Source organism: Canis aureus, chromosome 1, assembly GCF_053574225.1.
Source record: "Canis aureus isolate CA01 chromosome 1, VMU_Caureus_v.1.0, whole genome shotgun sequence".
NCBI lineage: Eukaryota > Metazoa > Chordata > Mammalia > Carnivora > Canidae > Canis > Canis aureus.
Genome location: NC_135611.1, coordinates 110047763 through 110054241, shown reverse-complemented (window position 1 = coordinate 110054241; position 6479 = coordinate 110047763).

Genomic DNA, 6479 nt, shown 5'->3' with positions numbered 1-6479 from the left:
CTGGTCTCGGTGGAGCTGCTGGGATTGGGATGAGCACAGCATCCGGAGGGGTCGGGGGGGCCATAAAGCTTGGGGTACCTTGGGACTGGACCAGCCAGGCCGCCCAATGTCTGCCCTTCCCACGGGCTCTGGAGGGAGGACCCCCCATCCCCACCCCAGCAGTGGCCCAGGGTGCACACCGGGAAGCAAGGCGCAGGCTGGGCCGGGGTGGCCAGGCCAGAACAGAAGCTGGAAAGCCTCGTCCTCCCCTCTAACGATCTGGTCAGCAGGTCCTCACTGAGGCTACCGCCTGCCCTCAGCCACTCAGTGTCCGCCAGGGCAGACCCCACTCTGGCTCTTGCAGCACCCAGTGAAGCAGACATTTCCCCCCGCCAAGGAAGACCAGAGGTATTTTCTACTGTTGTTCTTTCATTCTCCATCAGAGATGAGTATTGAATCCCGTCCAGGCTACTATGCCTGGCTCTGGCCCTCTGGAGACATTTTTGTTTTCCAGTTTGAGCACCTCTGGACCCACCTTTTCCTGGGGAGATGTAGACCTGGGTTATTGTCTGTGTAGGAGGGTGGGGTCCTGTGAGCACGTTGACCCCCTGGGTTGCCTCCCCTGGGGCAGAAATGAGATGGCTGTCCTGATTTCATGGTATTTGGAGAGGCTCCACTTTAGCAGTGTGGTATGGGAACCTCCTTCCTGGGGGTTAGCATATCCTGAGGAGGATAGGCACAGATCCTGATGTGCCGAGTCCCATTTACTCCCCACAGGAAGGACGTGTTCTGAGGAGGCCTTCAGACCTGCATGTGGATCAGGCCTGGTGAGAAGCTGCAGTCTCCACAAGCACACTGGGGTTGTGGCTCTCCAGCAGCCGTAGCCAAGAGGCCCCAGACCACCTACCCCTCCTGCTTGGTAATTTGCTAGGAGGACTCATGGGACTCAGAAAAAGCGGTTATGGTTAGTTTATTACAGCAAAAAGATTAAAATCAGCAGAGACAAGGGACACACAGGGATGGGGACGGGGGAGCAGGGAGTCCAGGAGAGACGAGGCTGGAGCTCCCACTTGTCCTCCACACAGGAGAGTCACACACACTGATTTCTCCCAGCACAGAAGCAGCTCACTCAGGCCTTGGCGCTCAGGGTCTTTATTGGGGTTGGTCACTTTGACTTCCTCGACTGCGGGCGGACCCTTCGTCTCCAGACGGGCTGGTGTCATGTAGCCCAGGGTCCCCAGCATAAACCACCTCAAGTGGCCCAAGGCCCTCAGTAAACAAAGACCCTCATCAGGGAGGATGTTCTCAGGGCTTCAAGGTCCCCTCCTGGGAGCTGGGCAAGGGCCAAACCTTTATTTAGGCAAGGTGAGTCCTTTTGCTACACAACAAACAACTGCCTTTAGACCTGTGTATTTGTCTCGGTTCTGTGGGTTGACTGGGCTTCACTGTGCGGTTCTCACTTGAGGTCTTAGGCATTTGCTGTCAGGTGACATCTGGGGCCGGAGTCACCTGGAGACTAGAAGACTAGCCTAGCTAGACATTTATGGCGGCTCATTCTGAGGCCTGGAAGCTGGTGCAGGCTGGGAACTGTCACTGGAGCGTCCACACAGGGCCTCCATGTTGCTTGGGCTTCTTCTAGTGTAATTGGGTCCTGGTGTGGCGGGGTGTGGGGTGGGGGGTGTCGGGAGGGTGGTATGGAGAGGCACCCTACACACTCAGGTGGGAGAGCCCATAAGTCCTCGTGACCTGATCATGGAGATCCCACAGCATCACTGCCACTACATTCTGCTTGTCAAGCAAGTCACTAAGGCCAACCCAGATAGAAATAAATATTTATTTGTGCAAATTTCTGATTCAAAGTACAGTTTTGGGTTGATCTCGAGAAGCCAGATTCTTTTAAGTCAGTAGATGATGAATTTTTTCTATAGAAAGAGGCCTATAGCAAGCATTTAATTTGTCAACTGCTTGGCTTTATATGTTAAGGATGTCTGGATTCTAGAATGTATATTGCTGGCATTCTTCATAAAATCCTGTTGGGTTTTTTTTTTTTTTTTTTAACTTTTTATTTGGTAACAATGTTAAACTGAACAAAAGCCCACCAGAGAAGTACAAAGAACACTTGTATACCTTTTACCTAGATTCACCAAGGAACAAAGCATTTCATTTCAGTTCCGTTTGCTTGACACACTCGGTGTGGGGCGCGCATGCACACACGCACACCAGTGTTTCCTGAGCCATTGGGAGAAAGTTGCAGAGCATAGGTCATAGCCCATTAGCCCTGTGTCCTCCAGTGTGTTTTTCCTGAGTAAGGATAACGTAACCGCTAGTCAGCCTCACAGTCATAGGATGTTTGTATTTACTTCCAGCCACCGTGTATATCAATTCATGTCAGTTGACCCAGGCATGCCCTAATTAAATTTAGTTGTCCTGTCCCCTTTGGTCTGCTTCAATCTGGAATGTTTCCTCACACTCTTTGTCTTTTATGACATTGACATTTGTGGTGAATGTGATCCTTCCTTTTTAAAGAATGCTTATTTGGGGGGTTGGTCTGGTGTTTCTTCATGAGATTCTTGTGGACCTCTAACTGGAACAGCTTGTAAGGAATGTATTGGAAGCCCTCTGCTTGGGAAATAGGCTGCAAATAATAGTTTTTTCCTGGTCTTTCCTTTTTTATTTTTTAATTGTAAAAATTTACACAGAAGATAAAACTTATACTCTGTGTAAGTCTTAACCATATTTCAGTTTATATGCCAGTCTTTTCTCTTTAGACTTTGCTTGTGCCATGCAAAAGTCTATTTTGATGAAATCGAATGTATGGGTTTTTCTTTCATGGTCTCTGCATTGTGAGTCAGGGTTAGAACTCTATACCCAGGTTTCACAGAAATCCCGACAGGTTTTCTTTTCTTTTTCTTTTTTTGTTTTTTAAAGATTTTATTTATTTATTCATGAGAGACACACAGAAAGAGTGAGAGGCAGAGACACAGGCAGAGGGAGAAGCAGGCTCCATGCAGGGAGCCTGACGTGGGACTCGATCCCGGGTCTCCAGGACCAGAACTCGATCCTGGGTCTCCAAGATCAGGCCCTGGGCTAAAGGCGGCGCTAAACTGCTGAGCCACCCGGGCTGCCCCCGACAGGTTTTCTTCCCACGTTTGTGCAATTCCTTGTTTTCCATCTAGATCTCAGGTCTGTTTGGAGTTTGCTTATTCTTGTATGTGGGGTGTTATCTTTCCCTGAGTGGCTACCAGAGGAGTTTTTTAATGAAAAGAGAAACCACTTCAGGAGATGCTGGGAGGGGCAGCATCTCAGTAGTGTTTATGTCTTGACAAAAAAAGGAATTAAGGAAGTCAGGAGATATACCCCCAACAAGAACTAACACTAAACATCCACATGAAGGAGGTTGGGTGGAGGTGCAGGAAGGACAGGGAGAGGGACCTGTGAGGGGAAGGTCGCCATATGTCCGTAAGTTTTACAGGTACCAGTAGGGACGGATCTGTATGAACATAAGATTCAAGGCAGCTAATTGAACAACAGCAAAAACAACCAATGTCTAAATATAAGACTAAATACTAAAGGGAATTTGGCCAAGAGATGCCCGTGAAAACAGGTAATTAAGATGCAAGGTTACAGATGCTGGGATGGGGGCTCCCCCCACCCCCAGCCTTTAGAATTTAGGTCAGGGTCACCAAGCTGGGGCCATGAGAGGTGCACAGGGTGGCCGAGTGGGGAGACACTGAGGTCAGGTGTAGACACTGTGATGCATGGTCATGTCAGAAACCATTGGAAGTTCTTGGGATCTGAGCAGGAACAAATGTGGAGGTCATCAGAGTCTGGGCATGAATGAGGGGCCCCCGAGATACCCTGCTACCTGAGGAGGGCCTGTCGGAGTTGGGGACGGCTACACAGGAGAAGCTGGAGAACCAGAAGGGGGTCTCGGAAGCTTCCCTCCCCAACTGCTGTGATGGACCCAGGCAGCTGCCCCATTGGACAGAGCTGAGGCTCGGAAGTAGCTGGATCTGGGCCTCTCTTCCTTTGAAGCTACCTTTCCCTTCACGCCTCCCTCCACAACCCCACCCAGCCTGTCATTGGCATGTTTAGTCAGGTCCTGGGCCCAAAGTGGCCACCAGGCGAGGAGAGATTACCAGCCCCATTGCACAGGCTGGGGGCACCCACCTGTCGGGGGATGTCAGGTGCTTGGCAGCCAAAGTGACAGATGCCCACTGCTCCCTGACCACCACACGCACCCGTGGGTTCCTCTGCTTGTGACCCTCCTGTGGTTCCCATCTCTGTAAAAGCCAGATTCCTTCAAGACTCCTTGGTATTCTGGAACCTTCCAGGCACACCTGCCTTTGCATGTGTTCTAGCCTTTTCCATGTTGCTCCTTCTCACTTATTAAATACCTCCTGCCGGTCCTTCAGTCCCTGCTCAGAGAAGTCTGCCCAGAGTGCACGCACCATGTCACGTGGCACAGCACTCTTCCTCCACAGCGCACACCAGCTTCCAACACACTGTCCAGTGTTTGCTGCTCATGCTCATTGCTTGTGTCCCCAATAGAGTCCTGGCCTCCGAGGGCAGGGGCTTTCTCTGTCGTGTCCGCAGCTGTGTGTTCAGTGCTGTAAACAGCCCCCGGCATGGTGCGAGTGCTTGCAGTGTGCTTGCGAACCAGTCACTGCCTCCATTCATGCACCAGATTGCTGTCCTCATTCTGTCATGACCCGGCTTTTCCATGGTTTCTGTAAGAGGAGGAAACAGGTGAAGCCATTTGCCCTAGGGCACACAGCAGGGGGGTCAGGATTTGAGCCCCAGGCCTGCCTAAACCTGGAGTTAACATCCACAAGGCCCAAAGGGTGAGGGGAGCCAGCTTGAATTTGAATTTGAAAATGAACCTGGGTGGAAGCAGTGCAAGCCTGGTGGTGCCAGGAGGGGAGGGTGAGTGTCCACCTCAGGATGAATCGGGGCAGCTTTCAGGGTTCTGGGAGCTCGAGCTTCGCAGCCTATATTCTGAATCACAGTCGTGTAGGAACTGGAACCCTCCAACATTGCTGGGGGAATGTAAGGCGGTGCCACCCCTGTGGGTGTCAGTGGTTCCCGACATCCAGCAGCCCTCTCCCAGGTGACTTTTCAGAAGGAGTTAAGACGGGTGTTCAAACACTTGTACATGAATGTTCACAGCGGTGCTGTTCACAGTTGCCAAAAGGCCAACCCAAACGAATGTCCATCAGCAGGTGGGTGGAGGGGTAAGCAAAATGTGGCAGATCTAGACAGTAGTAGGATTCCAGTAATACGAAATGCGCAGGAGGGCACATCTGTGGAGACGGAAAGCAGATTAGTGGTGGCCAGGCTTGTGGGAGGGGAAGGGACAGTGGGGACTTTTTTTTTTTTTTTAAGGATTTTATTTATTCATCAGAGAGGCAGAGACACAGGGAGAGGGAAAAGCAGGTTCTCCATGGGGAGCCCAGTGTGGGACTCGATCTCTGGACCCTGGGATCACGACCTGAGCCAAAGGCAGACACTCAACCACTAAGCCACCCAGGGGGACGGGGTTTCTTCAGGGCGATAGGGATGCTTTGGAAATAGTGGTCTGTAATAGTTGTACAACACTGGGAATGTACTAAATGCACTCAAATTGTGCACTTCAAAATGGCTGAAATGGTAAATTTTGTGTGTATTTTTACTGCAATATAAAACAAACACATGGGGCCACCATTCGCTAAAAACCCGAAACAGGCATGCACTTAGAAAAACAGGGATGTGGGATGTTGCGGAGCGGGGAAGGAAGTCCAGCGGCTCAGCGGTGCTGAGAGGGGATGCCACTCCCCTGTCCTCGCAGAGACCCCGGCTGGGACAGCAACCTGGCCAGAACTGGGGCTCTCTCCCAGCTCGCCCAGTCCTCCCTGAGAGAAGACCTTCAAGGGGCATCTGCACCCATGCTGTCTGCCAGTGGAGACCTTAACGGGCAACTCTGAGAGAGTAACTGCACTGGGAGCGCCTGGCTGGCTCAGTTGTGGAGCATTCGATTCTTGACCTCAAAGTCGTGAGTTCAAGCCCCATGATGGGAGTGGAGCGTACTTTTAAAAAAACAGGTAATTGCTCTATGCCTGGTTCTGTCCTAAGTACTTTACCTGTATTAACATTTCATTCTTGGGGCACCTGGCTGGCTCAGATGGTTAAGTGTTTGCTGTTGGCTTAGTTCATGATCCTGGGGTCCTGGGATTGAGCCCCACAATCAGGCTCCCTGGTAGCCAGGAGCCTGCTTCTCCCTCTCCCTCTGCCTGCCGCTCCCCCTGCTTATGCTCTCTCTCTATGTCAAATGAAATCTTAAAAAAATTTAAGTCAGAGCTGTGAGGTAGACACACTTTTTGGTGGCCATTTTACAGATGAACAAATTGCAGCAGAGGTTACGCTCCATGCCCCAGATCACCCAGCCAGCAAGTGGCAGAGCCAGACTGTGAACACCAGCAGGCTGCTCGAGAGTCTGCGCCCTTAGCCAGGGCCCACTTTGT